Source organism: Canis lupus, chromosome 26, assembly GCF_011100685.1.
Source record: "Canis lupus familiaris isolate Mischka breed German Shepherd chromosome 26, alternate assembly UU_Cfam_GSD_1.0, whole genome shotgun sequence".
NCBI classification, from domain to species: domain Eukaryota; kingdom Metazoa; phylum Chordata; class Mammalia; order Carnivora; family Canidae; genus Canis; species Canis lupus.
Window position 1 is genome coordinate 37591830 of NC_049247.1, and position 26024 is coordinate 37617853.

General features: G+C 47.0%; 1 protein-coding gene and 1 long non-coding RNA gene across 10 annotated transcripts in view; one reads left to right on the top strand and one right to left on the bottom strand.

Annotated features, from left to right (window-relative positions):
* SGMS1 (sphingomyelin synthase 1) overlaps window positions 1–26024 on the bottom strand; it is a 229116-nt gene that overhangs the window by 87991 nt on the left and 115101 nt on the right. For all 7 annotated transcript variants that reach the window (XM_038576036.1, XM_038576035.1, XM_038576039.1 and 4 more), the window contains 2 exons: window positions 18446–18653; window positions 16916–16996 (listed from right to left, as the gene is read on the bottom strand). The gene's annotated coding sequence lies outside the window, so the exon portion shown is untranslated. The remainder of the gene's footprint in view (window positions 1–16915; window positions 16997–18445; window positions 18654–26024) is intronic.
* On the top strand, window positions 2647–13851 carry LOC102155321. Of its 3 annotated transcripts, XR_005379547.1 has the most exons (4): window positions 2647–2813; window positions 4033–4125; window positions 5461–5656; window positions 13497–13851. It is a non-coding gene; the product is annotated as an uncharacterized LOC102155321 (long non-coding RNA). The 3 variants fall into 3 exon arrangements; XR_005379546.1 differs by lacking the exon at window positions 4033–4125 and having other exon boundaries at window positions 2653–2813; XR_005379545.1 differs by lacking the exon at window positions 2647–2813 and having other exon boundaries at window positions 3856–4125.

Here is a 26024-nt window from a genome sequence, read left to right on the forward strand (position 1 = left end):
TCTGTTCAAGCTTCCTAGACCCTCGCCCAAACGTGATTGCCCCGTTCTGGGCCCACATTTGCACACAGACCAAGAAACAGACACGACGCTGCCCAAAGCAGCAAAAGGAGGAACCACCACAGAAGACTAGCACCAACACTTCAGGTTTGTAAAGCCCTTGACCTGGATTACCTATGTCATCCTTCAACATCTCCGACAACCATAAGGAGGCAGTGTTATCTGCCACTTTATGAACGGGCTGAGGAAGGGAGCACTCAAATAACCTACCGGAGGTCAAGCCAGAGTCCTTGTTTTTTTTTTAGTTTTGTTTTGTTTTTAAGATTTTATTTATTGATTGGAGAGGAACAGGAGGAGAGGGAGGGACCGGGTGAGGGGCTGAGCGTCCAGACCATGACCTGAGCCACGCAGAAGCCCCCCAGTCCCTGTTCTTAACCACTGCCTACAGTGCCTCAGAGAACCCTGGGCTGTCCCCCACCTGGTTCTAAATTCTCTACGTCTACTCCTGGAGGAGTTTCCACCTCCAGTCACGTCAACTGCCCCACGGTGCTGGTACCTAGCAAGCCTGACCATCCCTCTGTGGAACGGCAAACCCAAACCTACTTATCTATACTGCTGTCCAACCTACACTCGTCCACCTTGAGTAAAGAACATGCAGCACTCTGTTAAACGTCTGGCTGAAGCAGACCTGTCATCATGTGTGGCAACGCTGATGTACCTGTCCAGTAACTACCAAAAAAGAAGTAAGGTCAGATGGAGACGAGTGATGCTGCACACCAGTCATCACCCCTCTTTCTAAATCGATCCCCATCCACCTTTCCAAAAATGTCATTTACAATTCTGCTAGTTACTAACATAAGTCCTGAATATCGAGTTTCCAGGATTTACCATGTCCCCAGTTTTGAAAATCAAGCTGCCTGGCACACTTCCTCCTCTCCATGGTTTTCATAAGATTACCCCCAAGTGGTTTGATCATCACACTGGCATGTGCTTTCAACATCCTCAAGAACTCAAGTCACGTAACGCAGCTAGGACGTAGAGAGGTTTAGGGAGGAGGCCACAGCATTCTTATTTCGCTTTAGGAAGTAGGTGGGTGTTCTGTGTCAAATAGATGGTGCCAGTCATGAGGTGGGGTGTGGGCAACACCCGGTTTTTGGCAGAGATGTTGGAGCTCATGGCAGTCCCTACGACGGTGACACTGTTCTCTTTCATTATAACCTCCCAAAAGCTGGCCCAGCAGATGGACCCTTGCGGTATCGGCTGCCCCTGGCGAGACACATGGAGACTTTCTCACCTTCATCCAGCAAGAAAAGTTCCAGCACTCACAGAGTGTGCCGTCTATGACCTCACAGTTCTTAACAAAGAGGTTCAACACTAACTTAAGTGCCAATAAACAATTTAAAAGCATTTCGATATACGTAGCACAGAAGATCCCGCCGGTGTGCACTCACAGCGCAACGCTGGACATCCGTGGCCCCAGCTGCTTGGTTCAATGATCAGGGAATGCCTGGGTTGTACTTTGTGAGTGAGGAGCAGGAATGAGATGCAAGTCCAGAACTAAAAGGGCTTCAGGGAAAAAAAAGAAGGAGGTCACCCCCAAGTCGACAACCGTTAGGCCGCCAAGTGTGTTAATAGGCTCATCAAGAACAGGGCTCGCTTAGTTAATATTTAAAAACCATGAGCTCCCAGAGTAAATGCACTATTCCTTGAACTTTGATATCCTGGCATGAGGGCAACAAGGAGCTTTTAAAATTACCAAAATAATAATAATAAAATAATAATAATAATAATAAATAATAATAATAAAGAATCTGCTTTAAATGAAGAAACTTCTCTGGATCACTTCATGCAGAAAAATTAACGCTATGTTAGGAGTAATTGAAGCCACATGGGAAAAATAAAATCTCAAACGCTGTCTTCCAGTTTAATTATAAAACCTTGCCAAAGCTGCTGCTTCTACTATAAAATGAAGATAATACCCCCCTCTCTCAGTATTATTGTAGGAATTAAATGAGGTAGTGGGTGCAAAGCATCTGACTGCCTGATAAAAGTGCATCCTTAAATGTTCGGCTCTGTCACAGGATTAGGTAAAACTTGAATCAAAATCTAATCATCAGTTTAGATCTTAGACATCCTAGAGATTTAACAGAGTATTTTCCCATTCTCACAGCCCGATGGGATTTTCCCACTACCCCAGTGGATTTCAACACCACAGGCTGTTTCTCAAAAGAACGGGTGTCCCCAGTCCCTCCCATGCACGCCGAGGCACTTGATGAGTTAAACTCAAAGCAGCAGAGCTGAACAAGCCTTCCAGCCTGGAAACAGCGCTCCTAGGAGTTCAAAGAGTAACTTATTAAAAATTCTATCCGGTTATTTACTTAGTGCCTTTAGAAGGGATTTCTTTCTAGGCACGTTTCCTTCATAGACCTGAAAAGTCAGCTGCAAAGAAGTTCACGGTCTCTGTTTGAATCTTGCCTACTGCATTAGGCTCTCTCTCCGTAAAGGAGGGGTAAGACCGTTCACAGCATGGTTCGCTTCGTGACTCCATAAGGCGGCTGCAATATTCCTCTTCCAACCCGATGCTGCTGGCGGCACAGCGTGGCTGGCAGTGGTGACGCCCGTTGCCCTGTGCGGGTCCTTTTACCCAAACAGAACAATCCCAAGATTCCGCTTCTCCTGCCCCTACATCTCCCCCCTCCTCCTGCAGAACCTTCCAAAACAGACCCCACCATACAAATCTCTACGCCTCTACAGACTAGTTTCCTACATGGAAAGGTTCTCGAGGAAGAGGCACGACTTCACATCTACGGAAATGGGTAGGAAATATCAGAAAGGGAGACAGAACATGGAAGACTCCTAACTCTGGGAAACGAACTAGGGGTGGTGGAAGGGGAGGAGGGCGGGGGGTGGGGGTGACGGGGTGGCGGGCACTGAGGGGGACACTTGACGGGATGAGCACTGGGTGTAATTCTGTATGTTGGCAAATTGAACACCATTAAAAAATACATTTATTATTTTTTAAAAAAGACTCATACCTGATCTACTTAAAAAAAAAAAAAAAAAAGAAAGAAAGAAAAGGAAAGGAAAGGAAAGGTTACGGTGGTAAGAATGGACGCACCTGGGGCTCAGGTGTCCCGGATTCTTACTCCGCTCCCTCCGGTGTAACTTCCGAGCCCGCGCATTCCCGTCGGGCGGTCACTTCCACGAAGCCCAGGAGAGCCGCCAGAGGCCGGCACACGCAGGAGGCAGGGCCGTGGAGCGAGCACGCGGAGCACGTGCGCCCTTGTGGCCCAGCACCGGCTCCCGGCGGCAGCTCCCGGCGGGGGGCGGCCTGCGAGGAGCGGGCCTGCGGGGGCCCCGGCTGGACAGGCCTGCGGGGAGCGGGCGCCGCCCCCGCTGGACACCCCGCGGTACGTGCGATGCCACCCCTCCCTCCCTCCCTCCCTCCCTCCCGCCGCTCTCCGCGTGGAGAGCCTGTGCGGGCGCGGCCCCCGCCCCGACAAGACCCGCCGTCCCAGGAGGGCCCCGGGCGGCGGGCGCACCCCCGGCCCGAGCGCGCACCCCGGCCCCGAGCGCGCACCCCGGGCGGCGGGCGCACACTTACGTCTCCGCTCCCCGCGGGCAGGTCGGCGCGGCTCCCGCGGCTCGGGCGGGCGGGCGGGGAGGAGGAGGGAGGAGGGCGGCGGGCGGCGGGGACACCCGCTCCCGCTCCCGGCCCCGCGCTCTCCGCTCCGGGCTCCGGGCTCCGCGCTCCCGCACCCGCTCCCGCGCTCGGGGCCGCGGGCGGCAGGCGGCAGGCGGCAGGCGCGCCGGCTCGTACCCGGAGGCTCCGCGGGTGTGGCCGGGCAGCCGAGGTTTTTGGAATGCAGGGTGTGGCCCTCTAACACAGCAAAAAAGAAATGAGTCAGCCCGTGCGATCCTAACCAATAAGCGTGTTCATTGTCGGCTAAGGCGGAACTTGCCTGTCTTGATTTATATCAGGCTTAGGAGCCCGGTACAGCCTTTAAAAGAGGTTTTTTCCCCCCCGAACTTCAGCCTTGAACAACTTCCAAGAACGCAGCAGAGGCTCTTTAAAAACTCTTTCAAAGCCAGAGTCAGTGTCAGGACATGCTTGACCGGCGGGTGCAGGTGAGTGCTACTGCTGTAAGAAAGTCCGTGAGCGAGGCTGCGATTCTGGGTGCAGGAGCGGGGGCCTGGCACCGCCACACACGCGGGTCAGAGCTCGGACACCGCGGCCGACACCGGGCAAGGCAACTCCGCAGCGAGGGCGTCGGATGAGAGGCCCACCTGACACTTCCACTTCGTGGAACAGCTTCTACGGAGTAAGACACGCAAGGCATTGGGCACAGTGCTTGACATTCAGTGGGGCGCTCACACCATAGTGGGTTTGGCCCCTGTAAGTTCTGAACCCATCTCCAAAACTATGGACAAACCAGCTATCACTTTTTAAAAATTATTTTCAACGTTAAAATATGCAAATAATTTTACAGCTGAAATAGTACTTTAGTGTTCTGTAGACTTTAAGCGGTTAAAGGAACTTTTGGTTTAGGATTCTTGGATTTAATGTTATTATACAACAGGAACTTTACTATGAAAAAAAAAGGTTTAAAATTGAAGCAATTTCATTTATGCCACAGTAAACCAACTATTATTTTTTAATTTTTAAAAAGATTTTTATTTATTTATTTATTCATGAAAGAAAGGCAGAGACACAGGCAGAGGGAAACTAGGCTCCCTGATACAGGACTTGATTCTAGGACCTCCAGATCACGACCTGAGCCAAAGGCAGATGCTCAACCACTGAGCCACCCTGGCATCCCTAAACCAACTTTTAAAAAAGTAAGATTCTGCAAATCACTCTATCTGGGTTACTATAGAATAAAAACTATTTAAATTGTAGTATGTAAAGGAAACCATATGAGCGGGTGCAGGAGCGCGGAGCCCGGAGCAGAGAGCGCAGGGCTAGGGAGCCGGGAAACTTTATATGATAGAATAAATATTTTTATTGTAGAAAAAATATTTAAGGGAGTTTTAGGTAGCTGGGAATTGGCAAATCACAGAAGACTCCAGAACTACTATGTCCTATGGACCAGTTAAGAAACGAATTGATGGGGCAGGGCAGCCTCGAAGTCTCAGCAGTTTAGCACCACCTTCAGCCCAGGGCACGATCCTGGAGTCCCGGGATCGAGTCCCATGTCGGGCTCCCTGCATGGAGCCTGCTTCTCCCTCTGCCTCTGCCTCTGTCTCTGCCTCTCTCTCTCTCTCTCTCTCTCTCTCTCTGTGTGTGTCTCTCATGAATAAATAAATAAAAAATCTTAAAAAAAAAAAAAAACAAGTTGATGGCTAATAGGAGTAGAGTGTTTTAACAGAGGAAGAATTTTTTTTTTTTTTTTTAAGTAACAAATTAAACCTTCTAACTTTGGAGAAAATCTCCTGAGTTTAACTTCCTCTTATTTTTTTTAGAACCGATCATTCATTCCATAAGCCAAATTTTCTCCAAAATACTCACTGGCCAAAGATAAAATCTAAAGTGAGAGCAAAGGCCCTTCCTAAAATGGGGTTTTCTTCAAAGCAGCATGGAAAGAACAGAGCACCAGGACTCAGGAGCTCCAGCCCTCATCCCAGCTGTGCCCATAAGAGACCAGGAGCGTGGTGCGAGGTAAACCGGTTCATCTCTCTCAAGAGTTCCAAAAGTTCTTCCACCTGAAGGACCAACTTGTGGTCCAAACAGGCAGGCACAAGATAAGCCTATTACCTCAAAATTTTCCTAGCAACAGGCATCAGTGGGCCCATAGTCTAGATGATAAGGTTGAAAATCTCTCTTGACTCTCACATAAAGGTAATCTCATTGTCCTAGATGCTTTGAGTTAAATTCTGGAGTCATCTGAGAACACACGTTCTCTCTTTCATTCACTATCAACAGGTATGATGACAGCCTCCTAGTCATCTCCCATTATCTGTACCATTCTTGCCATTCCGGGTTCAGGTATTCATCCCCCTGTGCCAGGTCACCGAGGCTGAGTGTCCCCAACTGCTGTTCCAGCTGCCAAGTCTCCCTCTCTACTCCCAAAGCAGCATCACCCTCACATGATACATGCGAAAGTCCAGCATGCCACCATGTCAGAAACCTTCCCTCTATCAGTTGAACAGCTACGGTTTTATAGTAGAGATCCAAAGGAAAACATCCGCTTTTTGGGCAACTTTCCTCAAACATTCATGCAAATTAATATGTATTTTTAAGAACGGCGATTTTCTGTTTACAAAAATACTATAAGCAGTTAACACTGGCCAAACTGATGATATGTTGGCTGTTACACCAAGAATAGCAGCTCTTTTATATGGGAAGGTTGTATATATATAAAACTGTTGTGTATTTGAGCAACTGAGTAAACTTCTTATCACCTGCAATCTGAAAAATGCAATTGTATGTGTGTAGATATATACAGATACACTGAGATACACGAAAGAGGAAGGGAAAGGCAGCTGTCCAGAAAAGAGAGAGAGAATTTAGTTTGTTTCTAATGCCTAGGATCCAGGCAGGCTTAAAATTCACAGAGTGGGTGCTCTGTCCAGGAAGAAGAGCTTCATAAATATGTCTACCTGCAATCCTAACACTCAAAGCACTTGAAAGATGTTTACAATAATCCTTATGCTCCCAAAGCAAGGACCGAGTTGCCAGTGTTGCCAAAACGTCCTTACAGATGTCTTTTTTGCCTAAAGTACAAAACTATCAGTAGTACAGGCTATCGTTGTACGGTTCAAAAAAGTGACGATCAGCCCACCGGCCCAATGCCATGTTGCTCAGTCATTCAAAAGCTGGCCTTCACCTTTCCAACCCCCATCTTCCATCTTAGGAACCCTCCATCAAATAACCCAACTGATCTACCTGCTGTCCCCCTAAGGCAGTGGACAGCACTTCCTTCCTGTGGAGGCCCACACCACACCCCCTGGCAGTAGGTAGACCTCTTCTCACTCTTCATACTAGCCATGACCTTCCAGACCCTTCCTTTTCCTAGAACCCTCCCCACTGGCTCAAGCCTTGGAGAACTTTCCTTTCCTCAAATGCCTACAGACCTTATTTTTTATACCTCCGTCTCAAAACTGATTTACAGAACCTCAGCGTTGCTCTTTGATTCAAGATCTCTCCCTGACCTTTCTCTCTGGCCAGATGATATAAGTCTATCTGAGGATGAGGTTGTGTCTCAAAGGCTTTGTATCCCCAGCACATGGCAGATTCTGAATACACAGTCATGTTGATGTGACTGATGCTCCAGTTCTACAACAGCCATGAAGGAGAAGGGAAAACGTTCCTCCTAACTGCTGACACATCAGGAATAAGCAGATATTATAGCTGTCCAAGCCAGTTGGCAGGCAGAACTCAAGCGGCAGATGCATTTCTTTGCTCTCTCTGACATGTTCCAACAATACCGAATGCTACAACTGAGAGCACAAATTGGTACTTCCTAAAAGGAAGTAGGGTTTACGAAAGAGTGTCATCACATAAAATCTCAGTTTCTCCAACACGAACCCACTGAAGAAAACAAAAGCATTCAGTCATATTATCTTCCCTTTCTAGTAAGGAACACACCCACACACACATTGGGTCATCTTGCCAAAGTGCCAATCTGTCCGTAAAGATAAACGTCTCTCTCAACATACATGGTATAGTCACGAGCAGCTACCTGCTTACCTACTAATGCTCCTAATTATAAACAGTAGCAAAAGGCAGTCTTCAACGCAACTTATAACTACTAGAACCATCATATGTATATGTTTGTTTATATGGTTTAAAATCAAACATTATAGATGCCTGTATTAGCACAAAGTCCTATCAGAATCATTATCTCTCTTACTTTTTTAAAAAAGGTTTTATTTTAATCACCCGGTGCTCATCACAACAGGTGCCCATCACCTGTTTCATGTCCCCCCTCCCCCTCCAGTGACCATCAGTGTGTTTTAAGTCATTATTTCTCTCTCTCTCTCTCTCTCTTACACACACACACACACACACACACATAGTCACTGGTATCCTTTGATTAGTGCTAATTAATATATTTCTGCTTTTATGAGATAGGCATAAACACTACCATTGTTCTCAAAAAGCTATGTTATAAATCAGCTGTCCTACTATGTAATTATATTTATGATAATTGTCATGACAAAGACACAACTTCTTAAACATTCCAAGTCTAAACAAATGAATTAGTCACCTTTTTCTAACTTGCCGGTAACAGAAATGGCACTTGAAGCATCGCCAGTAAAAGCAAGGAGGGCACATGATGTAATGAGCACTGGGTGTTATATAAGGCTGATGAATCACTGACCTCTACCTCTGAAGCTAATAATACACTATATGTTAATTGAATTTAAATTAGAAAATAAATAAATTATAAATAAATAATTAAAAATTAAAAAAATAAAAGGTGGAATGTGTTGACTTAAGTAACCCAGCAACAGGAGAGTCATAAGGGTAGCTGGGCTTTAGGATCAACTCAAAATAAACTCCACCAGGACTAGATGGTTTCATTCTTCCTTTCTGAAATCTGTCTTCTTCCGCTTAAATCCCGGCTCTGCCAGTAAAAGGGACTATACTATAGTTATAATTTTAAAGATTTTCGGAAAAAACTCACACAGGTCCCACTTGGGGCCATGCGCCCACCTGGTGGGTCAAGGTCCTCTGTTTGGCAGGTCTACAATAAAACTACCTGGTTAGATTTGCAAGAAGAGCAGTAATTTCTCCAGAAGGTGAGCGGACTTCCTAGAAGTAGAAAAAAGGACTCATGTGCCCCCAGGAAACCTACCGCCTATCAAGCAATTCCATTTTATGTCCAAGCAAAAGGTTATCTAAATAGTCAGCCCTCAACCTGGTAATAAATTACATTCTAAAAGTTCACTCCTAAGTATGAAGTCAATGAACTTATGTGGCATTTGAAATGCATTTCACTACAGACAAAACGTAGACAGTGGCTTCTCTGGCCAGTCTTTAGAAGCCTATTTAACTTATGATTGATCTCAAGTATAATGTTAATAATATTTCTAATATTGTACTCAAACCTCATTCTTAACACTGTCCCTATAGGAAAATATATTTGAAATTGCACCAAAACAAGAAAAAAAATTGCTCAATGTAATTCATTTACTGAGGATCTAGTCACGATAGTGCCTTCTGCTGTACACACATTATTTCCCGTTTAATATGTATACAACACAGCCAGGCAGGTGTTCGCAGCAGTACTGAGCCCACTGTTAACTAGGAGTCATGAAGGTTCTGAGCCCAAGGTCAACTGTCAAGGCGAGTCAGAGCCAGCTTCAAAACTATGGATGTTTAACCCCAAACCTGGGGTTTTAATGTCTGATCCCCACAGCTGCCAAACAGGCCTGGGCTTACAGCTCAGAGTACGGATGGCTAATGTTTCAGACTCTGTGTAAACACTGAGGTTTTCCTGCAAAAAAGAGAAGGGACAAGTGGCCAGTCACTGTCAATAACCAGACATTAACTTTCTATATTCTCCCCAACAGAGGATACTTCTCTGTGGTAGGACAAAAGAAAATATTTCTCTGGGTGAGCCCTAAACTATATCGATGCCTATGTTGATAGGAAGACCCTCTGAAAATCAAAGGTCAATAAATAGTGTCTTCAAAATAAAATTATTTTGCTCCGTTGAAGAAAGAGGGCACTATTTATTAAAACACCCATCTAAGGTGTTTTACAAGAAAATTAAAGTCGTAAAACTAACTGACATGACTCAGTTTTTTTTTTTTTTTTTTTTTAGGATCTTGTTTATTTGTTTATTCATGAGAGACACAGAGAGAGGCAGAGGGGGAAGCAGACTCCCTGCAGGGACCCCGATGTAGGACTCAATCCCAGGACCCTGGGATCTTGACCTGAGCCCAAGGGCCTATGCTCAACCACTGAGCCACCCAGGTGCCCCTGACAGGACTCAATGCTGCCAATATAAACACAATGGATGCATTTAACAGCATGTACTGTTTTACACTTAAAAAAAAAAAAAAAAAAAAAAAAAAAAAAACCTTTTTGGTTATATAGTATTTCATACGTAAAGAGAATTTATTTAACGTATCTGTCAGGAAAAATAATATTAAAATCAACAATCATGAACCCACCACCCAACCTTAAGACCAGACCACTATGGACACACAGTGGCAGTTCTCTGAGTATTCCTTCCTCTGTCTGGGGCTGTAACCCTTTTTTTCTGTGCATATTGGACAAAATAGTTTGAAGGCTCTTGGTTCAAGATGGGACTTGAATAATAAATTAGTCATGTGCCTTTTGAAATGCAAGTGGAGAAGGGATCAGAAGCGGCGAGAAAGGAAATAGCTGAATGACTGGGAAACTACATCGTGCATTGTCTTAGCCCAGAAACTACTAGTCAGACTACTTCTTGGAGCTTTTGGTGTCGCGCCATGGTCCAAAGCCAGGGTGAGTCACTGGGAGCATGAAATCAAGTTAGATCCCCTGAACACCTGTCTGATTATTAGACACAGGATCTGAAATATGACAGGACAACTCCAAGTTATTCCAAATTGAGGTAAGGTATTACTAAGCCCATGCAGAGCCTTCTCTCATCAGACACCACAAAGAGAAAATGCAAAGGAGTGCTCTAACAACAGCAACCTCCACTTCATACAGCACAGAGAAAAGAACCAATAACTTCGGTGGCGCAGTGGGGAGAGAATCAACAAAAATGGTCAATAATTTACTGAATGTTTAATTTTGTTGTAATAACATGTTAAAAAAAAAAAGACATACACCAATGTAGTGGATGAGTTGCTACAAAACGTTTCACTAAAAATGCAAGTTGGGAATAAGGAAGTCTAGTGTTGAGCACAAACTAGTTTGTGCTCCGGCTGCGGGGGAGGGAAGGGGGGGGAGATGAGCTTGAATGATGGGAGAGGAATGCCACTGCAAGGGCATCATAAGGATGGCACCCATCAGGGGGCTCACCTCCCTGAGCACAGCCCACCAGTGACCGTGTGACACTGGGCTCTGGACCCAACCACGTGCCCTGTTCACAGCCACTGAATACATGGCACCCAGTCACGCCACGCTCCCAGGGTCCTGAGGCTGGGCGGGGGCTTGGATTATTTAAAACCTCTAGACATCCAGACCTTGACCTGGAACATGTTTTGCAAGTGTTTGAGGAAACAAAATAAAGGGGGGTGTCTGAGTGGCTCAGCCAGTGAAGCATCTGCCTTCAGCTCAGGTCATGATGTCAGGGTCCTGGGATCGAGTCCCGTATTGGGCTCCCTGCTCAGCAGGGTGTCTGCATCTCCCTCTGCCCCTGCCCTTCCCCACTGTTTGTGTGCTCTCTCACTCTGTCTCGTTCTTTCAAATAAATAAATAAATAAATAAACAAACAAACGAAGGGGCAACTCAGTCAACCCTACACACCTAGTTAAATGCCTTATTTGAAGTGATAACGTGTGAAGAAGGTTCACCTCTCCAATGCAGGAGAAGGACAGCAGGACAGCGGGCCTCTATGGGTTTAGGCTAAGTCACACTGCAGTATCAAAGAGTGCCAACATTCTGGAGGCCAACATGAGAGAAAGGTCTTACTATTCCTGGCTCCTGTTTGGTTCTGTGGAGGTGAGCTGTGTCCTCTTCACAGGGACCAAAGGAGAAGGAACACCCCAAGTGGGACACACTGGTCCCATGGCAGGGACAAGGGAGACATGGTGGACCCAGGCCATGCCTCGTTAAAGCTTCTACCGGGAAATGGCAGGTGTCATTGCTATTCACATTGTTTTGGCCAAAATAGGTCCTATGGCCAAGAAAGCCATGGGGGCCAACCCTCAGTGGGGTGGGAAAGTATAATCTATGGGACACCTGGGTGGCTGGCTTAGTGGTTAAGCACATCTGCCTTCAGCTCAGGGCATGATCCTGGAGTCCCGGGATCGAGTCCCACATCGGGCTCCCTGCATGGAGCCTGCTTCTCCCTTTGCCTTGGTCTCTGCCTCTCTCATGATAAATAAATAAAATCTAAAAAAAAAAAAAAAAAAAAAAAAAAAGGAAAGTGTAATCCTCCCACAGGGTGGGCAGGGACAAGTGATTTGACAACAATGTCACCTACCACAAAGGGAACAGAAAATGGCTGAGGAAGTGTTTTCTTCTCTTCAGTGATGATGAAAGAGACCATTGTGGGCTAGAAAGCAGTCCCTCCCTGTCACCTTCCAAGTCTAACTGTGGCCTCACAACCCTCCCAGGGAAGTCCCCAGATCTACCCAAGGCCCTACCAGCCCCTCCCTCCAACTGCAAGCCCGGTGTCACTTCCTCAAAGCCAGCCTTGGAGGCCTCTGTTTCACCTACAGAGTGGAGACAATCCTGCACTCTCCTGAGAAAGTTTAGGGGAAATTAGGGAAGGCGATGCATTTCAAACACACAAGCACATGAAAGCAAGTAAGCATAAGGTAGTATTATTTTAAATTATGATACTTGTCTCCTAATCCATATTTTTCCCAAATTGTCTTTAAATTTTATTCAGTTTGTTAAGAAGTGTATAAAATACATGAATTAATGTCGTTTCCTTTACTTTTCAAAACCACAGGCCCCTCTAATCTTACAATTTTTTCTATACATACATACTCTTCCCGACTTCCATTAATTGTTCACTCCCTAATTTGTTGGTTTCTTAAGCCTCTCAGGAAGTTTTAGAAGGTAGAACCATTAATTATCTATTACCCATAATGAATAATTACTACCTATAACAATTAATTAATCACTTCTCCTCAGATAAGGTAAGGTAAGTTAAGGAAAACCGAAGATTCTCACAATCTTTGTATGAGGCAGGCTATGGACTCCCACATGGCTCCCAACTGAGAATGAATAAGGGCTGGGCCCGGCAGGCCTCATCTCCCACCGACAGCCCCAGCTAGCGGGCCTTCCCTCTTGGCCTGCTGCTCAACCGCACCTCCCGCCTTTCCCCAGAGTGAGAGCTTCCCTTCCTGCCTCTACCTCTTTGCTCACTCACAGTCTTTCTTCCTGCTGGAATGTTCCCGAAGGCACTGCCCCGACTCTGTTCAGAGATCTGCCCACGGAGCTGGGCAGGTGCACCACAATGCATGACCAGAGATGTTCACCACAGTGAGCTTTACGAAGAGGAGGAGGAGCGGAGAACCACCAAAATGCCCGCTCCCGGGGATCCGGTTAAACAATACGGGCCGCGTAACACAGGAACCGCTGCCAAACAGGATGTATTTATCAACATGGTATGGTTTCAGTACACGGTCAACCAAATTAGGTGTCAAATGATATTTACCACAAAAGATCCATTTTAGAAGAAAAAAGAAATGCATGTCAAACCCAGGCTTAGGAAGAGGATGGTAGAAAACCAGAAAGAAACCAGAAAAAATGAAAAACTAAAAAAAATAGTCAATAATGGTATCTGTAGGTAGATGATATTGATGAATTTTCAATTCTTAATAACTTTCACATTTTTAAAGTTCTTTCCAATTGTTAACCTTTATGATTTTTAAAATAGGTATTTGAATTAAAAAGCACAGTCACTAAATACCCACGGCACCTGTCATGTGCTGCTGCAAGTCTCCTTGACCTCGTCACTCCCGCCACACAAGGCACTTCTCTCTCCAACTGATTTCCAAAACACTCACTGTATCTCCTATGACATCGACCACATCACGACCTGCGACTCCCAAGTACAGAGCACACTTCGGAGCGCGCTGATCGACCACCGTGCCAGGCTGCAACCTCCCCACCCCCAAGGCCTACACACCTGCCAGCTCTCCAGTCAAACTCGCATCCATACTGGGGATGCCCAGAAATAGCATCAGGTCCCTCCTGGGAGAGAAATCATAAATCAGAATATTTTATGTGTGGTGAGGCTCCTCGGCTGGTTATTTCTCCCAAGTCTGCTTTCACAGCGACCCAAGACACTCTTATTCATCTTGATTGAAACACAAGTCAATATTTCTTAATCCAGGGGCAAGCGTCTCAGGTTTCCATCCATCAGTTTCAGCATGAAAGGGGCAAGAATTGCTTTTGCAATAATCCAAGTCCGTTCTTGACTCAGAAGGAGCTATAAATATCTATTGTTTCAGGAGGAAATAAGGGAAATAAATGTTTTAAGATTATGTAAGTCCGTTTCAGGGAACTGACACAAACGAATGTTTTGAAATACCCAAGACATTTTTTTTTAAGGTTCAGTAAAGAATGTGTTCTGAGAGCAAGGTGGGTGAGATTTAGAATAAAAACCACCACCACAATCTTAGCTGTTACTGAGCGATTTCAGGCTCCCATTGTCCCCTGGAAAGGGCAAGCTAGCGGGCTGGGGGAGCACGGGCTACCTGCTCCAGGGTCCCTGGTGCCCTCCATCCCCCTCCCGAAGACCTGCATCAAGCCAGTGTGAACCTGACACTGCCCACATACCATCCTGTTTTGTTTCTCTCTCTCTGGAGACAATGTACTTTCATGAAAACTTCATTTCTGAACAAAAGCAAAGCAACGAGCCATCGCTGGTGAGGAGGAAGCCTGGCTGCTGGTCCCTGCAGTGTCACTACCTGACAAGGTGTAGGTTCCAGGGAGCACAGCAAAGGCACAGAACAAACTGGAAAGGGAGTGGACAGCCTGCCTGTGTGCAACCACTGTCACTGCACAGCCCGGAGAGGCGAGGGTGCCAGGGCAGTGACATCACGAGGTCAACAAGCCTCAGGCAACGGGTTTCCATTCTAAATTGGTCTCAGGACTTATCTTCAGCTCCAGAAGCCATGTGAGCTTGGCAACTTGAGGGTTCGAGCACAGATTCAAGAGCAAACCTTGCTTTCACCAGTCAAGCCAAACTCTTACCACCAGGGCTAGGACAGGTAATTGAAGAATTGTGGCCTCCAGCTGTCTTCCCATCGGGAAACCTATGGCTTGGCCGTCCTACCAGTCCACTGGGGCAGACTGTGAGCAGTGGTTCAGCACAGCCATCGTTCAAAGTTAAACTATATAAACACACAATTAAAATAAATTAGACTAACACAAAGATAAGAAATACTCAAAACTCACCACTTCCAATTTTATTACACTTTATGCCCTTGGTGTAGCTTTCACTGCGGTGTGTGGCTGGTATTAAACTATGCAGAGGTGAGCGCCTGCCCATCCCTCCCCAACTCTGCTTACAGTGACTGTGTCGTGGTGGGAAACCAGCCACGCTGGAGTATTGACATCACAGAACTCAGCAAACACTGTAACCCTGTCCTCCCTTACCCCCCTCCTCATCCTCCCTCCATCTTCCCTCTGTCCTTCTCCTCCTCCCATCCTCCCTCCATCCTCCTTCCCATCCTTCCATTCTCCCTCTGGTCCTCCTTCTCATCTTCCCTCCATCCTCCCTCCCATCCTCCTTCTCTTCCTCCCATCCTCCCTCCAGTCCTTCTTCTCATCCTCCCATCTTCCTCTCATCCTCCCTCCAGTCCTCCCCTCCCATCCTCCTTCTCTTCCTCCCTCCAGTCCTTCTTCTCATCCTCCCCTCCTCCCTCCCATCCTCCTCTCATCCTCCCTCCAGTCCTCCCTTCCATCTTCCTACTCTTCCTCCCTCCTGTCTTTCCTCTCATCCTCCCATCCTCCTCCCATCCTCCCTCCAGTCCCCCCTCCTGTCCTTCCTCTCATCCTCCTTCTCCTCCCTCCCATCCTCCTTCTCCTCTTCCCTCCCCTCTGTCCTCTCTCCACGCCTCCCTCCTTACCCCCTCCTGGCTGGTCAGGTCTCAGCATTCCTCTGTACATCAATGCTTGCGATGCTGACCCACCACGGCCTGACAGTAGTTAAGGAAGTCCAGCTGGCCAGGCTGTGTCAAATATGGGCTTGTACATTGTCCATCACGATACAAACATGAGGAAGGGGAGTAGCCACAGGTGACCCATGAACAACACTGGGTTGGGGGCACCAACTTCCCACATAGTCAAAAATCTGTGTGTAACTTTTGACTGTCCAGAAACTGAACTTCTGACTGCCTACTGTTGACTGAAGCCTTACTGACATCGACGGTCGACACCACGCACCTCGTATGCTGTACGTGTTGCATATTATATTTTTACAACAAGGTGAGCTGGAGAAAATATCACAGAGAAAATCCCAAGGAAGGGAAAATACACTTAAAGAACCGTACTATAAAACCTTTGTGCACAAGTGGACCTGCATGGTTCAGACCCGTGCTGCTCGAGGGTCAGCTGTACTTTTACAGCAGCCCTATAACGTACCAGTCAGAGCACAAAGCACTACCCACCGTCTTTCCTCCCATGAGAGGACTATCAAGCCCAGGATTCAGAGGCTGAGAGGCTGAGTAACTGCCCAAAAGCACAAAGATAAGAGTCAGGCCTGTGACCGTCTGACCCAGACGTATGTACCTTTTGACTAGGCAAGCCCTCATACTGACACCATCATCGTCATAACGAGACCAGAAGTAACCGCATCTAACTGTCAGATCACTGGCAACCAGTAATAGCCTCTGATGCGTAGAAAATGAGATACTCAAAGGAGGACGTGGGGAGGGGAGCAGGCAAAGAGCTCAACTCTATTCACATTCCCCAAGTTTATTCACACTGATTTCCAAAATGTCCATACCAACCGTTGCTGAGAAATGGAGCTCACTGAACCAGTTAAAGCTGTATTTGAGCAGGGCTTCTCCAAAGTTAATATGAAAGAAATCCTCCTTTAATCCTTTAAATATTTAGTCTCTATCTGCCCAACTGCTACACCCAACATAAAAGAACACACAGATCAGGATAGAATAATTATACAAAAGGTGGCAACAACTTTTTGAAGGGTTTGAATGTTTATTTTTTAAGCATTTTCTCTTTCATACTTTTATGCTATTTGATTGTGCTATGCTTTTCTGTGGTTTCTCAGGGAATGTTCACCCAGTAATTGAAAGACTTCCAAAGGGCCAACAAAATTTTACTTACTGATTATGTAAAAGAATTCTTGTCATCTTGGCTTCCTATAAGTTACCAGCTTCTCCCATCGTTCCAGCACATTTCCATCACCTGTCATGAGGAAAAAGGGTCTGATTGGTAACACGTCTCAGGAAGACCAGTTCTGGATTTCTACATTCATCTTTTCCTCCCCTTATAACCAAAACAAATAGTCATCTGTTCCTTTCTTTTCAAAATCAAAAAAGGACACAGCTATCTATGCTCTGTTCAAAAGAGTAACAACACAGAGCACCCCAAAAAAAACAAAGATATAAAGAGCAGTATTTCTACTGCTGGGGCTTGGGGTGGAGAGCCCCTACAATGCCCTACCTTATGTTTTTGGGAAGAGATGTGTGCCTGTTTCCTGGGAGGAGGCCAGCTACCTCTCCCTCGCCCCTGCCCCTCCTTGCACTCTTCTGGAAGGTGAGTGACAAATGTGCCTGGGAGTTTGCGAGGAAGCTCTGGCTTAGTGCTCAGCCCCTGAGCTGAGTGGGGCAGTGAGGGGCTCCTTCCAGCTCCCCGCAAGCCCGGGTCAAATGCACATTGTAGTTTCAGAGATGCTTGTGAAGTCTCCAATCTTGCTTTACCAGTAATTAAACGACCAGCTCTGCTGATTCCCATAAGATCCTTGCTCTATTTCCCACACTGTTTACGACTCACAAGCTAGGAAAGATCATTAGGAAACCCAAACCACCAACATCAGGGCACCACACAAACAAAACCGTGGTTCAAAGTCCTACCACTTACTAGCCACGCGACCTTCGCAAAGTCCATTATCTCTTCCCAGCCTCAACTTCTACTTTTCTGAAAGAGGATCAAATGCTCCCCACTCTACTGTGTGGTTCAGAGGATTAAATAAGATGAGCGAGAAAATCTGCAAGTCAGGCATGCTTAGATCCAAAAGGGCATTATCCCGGAACCAGGGGCACCCATGCTCCATGCTCAGACTCGCTAACCTTTCTGTGTCCAGCTCAAATACTGGAGAGTCAGTCATATAATTCAGGGAGTCATGTTAGATGCCCAGCAAAGTGCCTGCCTTCTTCCAAGAGCCAAGCATTCAGAATACGCTTTACTTTTGTTCTTTAATTTCATAATATTTTAGGGTCCATGGCCTAGGGACAAGACGTTCTGCTTTCTTTCCCCTCACAGAAGAGTCCCAAGTGAAAACACCCCGCCTGCACTGGTAAAATGCAACTACTACTCATTTTCTATGAAGAACATATGGCTCCAAGTAGACAAGACTCTTACAAGATAGGAAACTGTTGCTCTTCCTCATCTGAAGCGTCAGTGTTGTCATTCAGAGAGAAGAGACTCATGTTAATTATAAAAAAAGACACTGTCATCTCAGAAAATAGGGAGAAGCTTTAAGTTTTCCAAACTGGTAGGGATTGTGTGCGAGTGAGGGAAGCAATACAACAAATGCCACGTAAGTCCAGAGAGCCTCCTAGTAACGAGGAAAGAACTTGCTGACATCCAAAACAGTAGCAGGGACTCAAAAGTTAGGGACTTAAGAGATCATACCCAACACTGAGAGGAAAGAGCCCTGTGCTCCCTGGCTGGCGAGAGCTTTCTGTGCTGGTCACTCAGCGCCGAAGACTTTCAAAACCGTAGACAGTGGAGAAGGGCTTGACTCTGGGCAGACAGGCTTGGCGGACACCTCTGCCGTGTACCCGCAGTGTGGTGGTTGCTTGTCGGGTTTCTGAATCCTTCCAAAACTCAGTTTCCAGGCCTGTAAGAGAAGGACAAGGACACGTACTGTGGAGAGAAGTTATGTGTGTTAGAGAGGATGCACCGACTGTGCCCATCGTGGAACATGTTCCCAAGACATATTGGCAATGACCGTGTTTGCTAATGCGAGCATCAAAGACTAGTAAATTCATGGCCACAGTTGCAATTACAGTTTATAGCCCAGTAAATTCAGACTCTTGCCCTATGTGAACATTTTGGAGACAGGTCAATCAGACTTCTGACAAGAATATCAAACTTTCCTAAGCTGTTCTGAACAGAATGTCCGATAAAAATGCCCATCTTAGCAGACAGCCTTGACTAACATGCACGCAGAAAGCTCTAGCTGTGCATGTGTGAGCATTCTTCAGAGCAGCACTGCGTTTCCTTTTTGACGATAAATTCTTGAAAGAGGGAATGAATCATTTCCATCAGTGCTAATTCTTCTGGTGTGCAATGCCAAGTACTCAGCAGGCACCTGTGGGAATGAACAGCCACACTGAGAATAGCAGGCGGCCTATCGCCATGGCCAGCTTCACATTACAGCCTCATCATCAACAGCATGGGTTTGTCAGCTATGCTTTCAAGGGGGGGGGCGGGGGGGAGAAGACCCACAAGAAAGGCAACAGCAGCTTTTAAACAGAACTTTTTAAAAAAGATTTTATTTATTTGAGAGAGAGCTAGAGAGCACAAGCAGAGGAAGGGAGAGAGGCAGAGGGAAAAGCAGGCTCCCTGCTGAGCAGGAAGCCCATGCAGGGACCTTGAGACCCTGACCTGAGCTGAAGGCAAATGCTTTCCCGACTGAGCCACCCAGGTAGGTGCCTCCAAACAGAACTTTCTCTCCGAAAAAAAGTGCTCCTTGATCCCTTCTACATCATTGTCTTTGGAACTCACTCCAATGATGCTGACTGTTCAGAACAGGTTGGCCACTCTTCTCTTACCTTCAAAACCAGCCTATAATGCCCAGAAGAAAATCTGTCTCATTACAATGTAGTCCTGATTTTTTAAACAAGTCCTACTTTCTTTGCTTTCACAGAAAATATTTTAATAGGTTCACGGAATCCAATTCCTCCTCCAAGTTGGTAATTTGCCACCACTATGACTATTCAAAAGAATAAGCGACTTCAACAAGTGATGTTAATGAACCATCCTTTTGGCAGCAGACGCTGTGCTAAGTACTGGGGGTGGGGAAGGGGTTAGAAGGTGGTGGAGGCAAAGTGCATGTAAAAGAATGCAGTGCAAGGGTAGTATCACCAGAACATAAGCAATTAACTTATCTGATGCACCTAAAGAGAATAATCTGGATATGTAACTCCTGGCTGAGACTGTTAACAACCCAGTGACTTCTCAATCATGCTGCTTATGCACTGTTAAGATTCCCCATCAGTCATGTCAAAAATCTGGCTGAAAGGAACACACTCCTGTTTTGTTTTGTTTTGAAAATTCATTTATTTTAGAGAGAGAGGGAGAGTAGGGGGAGGGGTGGAGGGGAGGGGAGGGAGTCCCAAGCGGACCCTGCACTGAGCACAGAATCTGGCCTGGGGCTCAATTGCATGACCTAAGCCCAAACCAAGAGTCAGTCACTTAATTGACTGAGCCACCAGGCGCCCCCACACTCCCGCTTTGAATGTACACCCTGTCCTCTACAGCAAGGCCGCACCGGCTCCCCGAGGAGGGAGGCACACGTAGGTGTCAAGATGTTCACGGACAGCAAGTGGAGTGAAGGCAGCAGAAGAAGCTAAAAGTTCTCATGCTCATAAGATGTGCTGTTTCCGACTCTTGGCCTCTCGTTTCCCTCCCAAGGAGCTGGTTCACTAAGGCGGGTCGGGGCTTCCTCTACAGGAGACGGTGTCCCACAGTCGTTAAGAGCAGGTGCTCTACAGTCACACAGAACAAGGCTCCCCAATGGACCCTGAAGACCTGGAGCATGGTGTTTAATTCTTCATCCGGAGAAGGGCAGCAACAGCACTACCACAGCTCAGTGTGGTGACACGGGCCAAAAGACACCCTGCCTGCAAACAGTCCCATCAAGCTCACGGCAAAAAAAAAAAAAAAAAGATGCTATCCTCATCCCAAGAAGGCAAAGCAGGTACCAGGGCAATGTCACCAAAACAGAGGTGTTCTCGCAAGCTCACGCATGTTGTGGCCACTTGACCAGGCCAGAAAAAGGCTTGAAGGGACATTTGATTAGTAATAAGGCACAAACCGCTCCTATTAGCAGCATGTATATAACTTGGGAGCAAAGTGAGAGTGGCCGCCGCAGTCAGAGGTCAGCTGGCCAGTGGAAAAATCAGAAGTGGTAAAACCTGCCACAAAGAAACAAAATGGAACCACACGCTTGAGAATGCTCAGCTAAGAGAGAGCAGAGCCAGGACTCGAACCCAGGCAGCCTGACTTTGCCCTCAGTTCTTAACCACACCACACTGGCTCCTTGGCGAGGAAGACAGACCAAGACAGACCACCCCAAAGAGGACTAAAGAGATAATGATACCAAGGATCAGGTAATAAGGCCAGAAAGTGAAAGGACCCAAACCACTAATGATTCTAAATTAAAATCTAAGGCACAGTCACAGCGAGAGCCCCTAAGTGGTCGACACTAGGAATCTGAACTCATTTTGGAAATCAGCACTTGCTTTAAGACAGCAGTGACCACAAAACACAAAAGCTGAAAAGACTCCACTTGGGTCGTTTCTATAGAGCACGTTATGACCTAGAAATGCCGGCTAGTGATGTGTCACACACCCAAAATACCAGCCATTCAGGCAGGGCCCTGACAGCCTGGGCGCCACTCAGCTTCCTGCCACCTTTCCCTTGAATTTCTATAGCAGGAGAGAGGAGGAAAAGCCACTCTCAGGTGTTGAGCTCTCTGCAGGTCAGAGGAAGAAAAGAAGGCAGGAGGGACCAGAAGCATGCTCCGGGTGAAGAGGGAAAATGCAGACGGAGGAGTAGGGACACACAGAATCCACACTCCCGGTCAGCCTCATTATGGCCGACTCTACATTGGCCCCAAGGTCCCTGTCCCTGTGTCACTTCCCCCGACCCTCAGCAGGCTGGGGCCTGAGATTCTCTTATACACAGAATAAGCAAAAATGATGGGCTACATTTGGTTACCACACAAGACTATAACATCCATTCTGCTACAAGATTCCCTCCTGCTGGCTCTGAAGAAGCAGCAGTGAGGGCAGCCTCCAGCTCCCAGTGAACACGAAGCCAAAACCGAGGCACTCAGTCTGAGACCCCACAAGAAACTGCCAACGATCACATGAGCTTAGGAGGAAACCCTTCCCCGGTCAAGCTTCAGGTAACACAGAAGCCCAGGCTGATGTCTTGACCACAGCCTTAAACTTGTGCCCAGCTGAATCACAACCAGACCCCTGGCCCACAGAAACCTGGAGACGGTGTTTACACTGCTGAAGCCACTCTGTTTGGGGCACCAGTGTTCTGTGACTACAGCTAACTCGTGCAGAAGGGAAGTGCAGACGGAGTCCCTGACACAACCAGGCTGGGGGCCAGGACTCGGGACAGGGAGCTGCCTGTCCACTGGCATGCATCCTGCCATTCAGCTGTCTCTGGCTCAGACCCTGCATCTCCTCTCTTACCACACATGTCCGCACACCCCATTCTTGCCATTTACAGGACATACTGGAACACGTTTACCCAGGAAATAATAAACAAATGGTCATCGGCTACCCTACAAAGGGGATTCAGCATGCCAAACAGTGACATATTAAAACAGCAAGAGGATCTCGATCATCATAGGAACTATGTCAGGATCCTACCCCTCATAAAACAATTTTAACAGTATTTTTTTAAAGATTTTATTTATTTATTCATGAGAGACACAGAGAGAGAGAGAGAGAGAGACAGAGAGAGAGAGAGAGGCAGAGACACAGGCAGAGGGAGAAGCTGGCTCTATGCAGGGAACCTGACGTGGGACTCGATTCCAGGACCCAGGGATCACGCCCTAGACTGAAGGCAGGGGCTAAACCGCTGACCCACCCAGGTGTTCCAACAAAACAGTATTTTTAGGGTGATGTAACAGACTTAAAACACTTCATAAAACTCATGTTTAGAGAAACAAGCTAGAGACTTTTTGTATTAGTGGTTTTGAGAACAGAACAGAAATGAAAACATCCGAAGTTCCATCTAAACTATGCTAATACGAGCCCTTTAAAATCCAAATACAAATATTCTTTGTGTTGTTGGGTGGAGTTTTTTAATTTGCTTTTGTTTTTTTAAAAGATTTATTTATCTGAGACAGGATGAGACAGCAGCGGGACAGGCAGAGGGAGAAGCAGACCCCTCACTGAGCAGGGAGCCCAATGGAGGCTCAATCCCTGGACCCCAAGATCATGACCTGAGCCAAAGGCAGATAGATGCTTAACCTATTGCTACCCAGGCACCCGCCCCCCCAATATAAATATACTTATGTCTTCTGAACAAGAACCAATAGCTTTTACAAATAAACTCAAGTAACAGTTCTCAAGCAGAGCACGCAGCTAAGACTATCGCGGTGAGCCAGAGACCTCTAGTCTCAATAGGCCATCTTCCCTCCAGCAGACATGGGTGGGGAGATCTATAATCGCATCATTTGAAAATTGGGAAATCCTCATTAATCTTCTAGTCCCAGGCTCTCAGCGACGGATGCTGACACGACCCACAGATGTTAAGTGACCTACCCGTTCAGGATCACTCAGAAGCACAACCTAGACCTTCTGTTTCTCAGGCTTCTTTCCTACCCACGTCGACCAAACTTTAGCTTCAAGCCAGAAATAAGTGGTATCAGATCTTCTGTAAGGAACAAAATTGGAATGAACTTTCCACGACACTATAAAGCTCTTACTTATAAAGAACAGGCTCTGTGACAAGCGAAATTAAAAGTTCAATTCATTTTCAAAAACGATGTATATTATTTTCTGAGTAAATGGAGATGCCCCTAAAATAGGCTGCCTTTTCTTAAGAATGATCCACTTTTTTTTTTTTAAATAGGCGTTAACCAGGGAAGCAAATCAAGAGGCTCAGAACAAACACTTGTGCAAGCATGTCCACGCCACTGCTTCACACAGCTGTGTTCCTAAGCCCACTGAGCCATTCCAGACACTGTGGGGCTACCTCCTCTGCCAAGGCACTGCAGTAGGACCTGTACACGTGCGGCCTGGCTGGACACACACAGTCATGCTTCCCAGTACCTCTGGCAGAAGTAACCCCATGTGAAGAAGCAAAGAACCACAGACAGCAGATCCCGAATGCAGGATGTGTGTGCGCAGGCTGTTAACGCAGATGGCAGTTCTCTTTCTCCTGGAAACTTCTGTGTTTAAGATAAATAGCACCTTGCTTTTGTGAGTGATGATCCCACCCCTAAAACAGCAGCGGGAGTTGCCAAAACAAAGGGGTTAGCCCACCATCCCCAGGTTATGTTCCTTCAGAACTCATCATGGGACACTTTCCACAGCCTGAGACCAATTAAAAAAAAGAAGCAGTCATCGACTCAATATTCTCCTTCCTAATCTTTTCCTCAGTATCAAGAATAAACATATATTTAAGACGAAGCAAGAAGGGGACGCCCGGGGGGCTCAGTGGTGGAGCGTCTGCCTTCGGCCAAGGTCGTGACCCCCGGGCCCTGGGATGGAGTCCTGCATTGGGCTCCCCGCAGGGAGCCTGCTTCTCCCTCTGCCTGTATCTCTGTGTCATTCATGAATAAATAAATAAATTAATAAAAAAAGACAAGGTAAGAAGAAGTAAAGGCTTATGTTCTCCCTCGTAGCAGCAGGCTTCTCTCCTCCACGTGAACTTGCGCCTCGACAGGAACGACCAGGACAGGACCTCACTTAACCAGTTCGTGTTCTGCATGGGTGTGAGCGCTCCGACACAGTCCTACTAACCTGCAGAAGGTACATGAGGCACAGTCCCCCCACACGCAGGGCTCTCCTAAATTTGACACGCACAAACTCACCGAAGCGGACAACAGCACAATGAGGGCTGGGGATCCTGTTCCCTAGTGTGACACAAGAGCAACGTGAGGTGGAGTTACTGAGAACGCACAGCATTCGCACGCCCACCTGTCCTACAGAGCACTGGCGGGAGGCCCCCAGTCCCCGTGGCCTCAGGTGGCCGTCTGGAATCTTCCTTGGGTGAGGGGAGTTAGGAGAACGGTGGGTTTGGGAGCAGGGCCTGGGCAACACGGCCCAGACTCTCCTGACTCCCCCTCTTCTCAGGGCCATGGGGACTCCTCACAGGACGGGGGGCAGTGCAGGCTGCTCCCTGCCCCACGATGGGGGGAGACCTGTCTCACTCACACACAGAAGTCCAGAAAAGCTGTGGGGCCCCACTCCCCTCATCAACCTCTGCAGGGCTAACTGCCACTGGTCCATCCACTGGCCCAAGGTCCGTGAGAAACAAAGGCGTCAGTCCACTATGCATCCTCTCAAGACCTGACACAAGTTTTAGAGCCCAAACAGGTGGCAAGACCTTTGTGGAAAAGGTAAATATTTTGAAAGGAAGGAAGGAAGGAAGGAAGGAAGGAAGGAAGGAAGGAAGGAAGGGAGGGAGGGAGGGAGGGAGGGAGGGAGGGGAAAAGAAAGGAAAAGACGAAAGAAATGAAACCCAAACCCAAAGGGACACAAGAACAGAAATGACAGTCTACCAGAGTCTGCAGGGTGAGTCCAGGAGAGAACGCTCTTCTCACTCACTGTCCAGCGGCATCTAAAAGACAAGGCCAACCCTCTACTTTCTTCTCTGTGTTGGCTCTAAGAACACCATCTCCTCTCCAAATATGTAAAATGGGCACAGGAAGCCTCTGCCACTGCAGCAACCTAATGTAGGGAGTGGGATCTCCCTTGGCATCAGTAGCTGCGTCACTTTTGCACAAGGCGCGTCAGAGGTATGTCAGCCTGGCTGGCAGGGCCTGTACGGTGACCCACTGCATGACATTCCTACCACAGAGGGTACAGGGACAAAAATCACAGCCCCAACTTGGGCATCCAAAAATAAAAAGGCCTCTAACTTCCTGACTTCTCACTTGAACTTCCATGGACTCTCAAAACGCAGTGTTTCTGGTTTTAAAAATGCACTGAAAAGGTTTTCATTCAGTAATATTGATTTTTGGTTTTGCTATGGGGATATTTTTATGCAGATCATTTGAGCTTCATCCTATTCAAACTGTATTTAATGAGGATAGTTTCCTTGGTGTTATCTGAGCAACATTTTTTAAAAAAGATTTTTAAAATTTATTTATGAGAGACACAAAGAGAAAAAAGGGAGAGGGAGAAGCAGGCTCCATGCAGGAAGCCCAATGTGGGACTTGATCCAGGGACCCCGGGGTCACGCGCTGGGTCGAAGGCAGATGCTCCTCCACTGAGCCACCCAGGCATCCTCT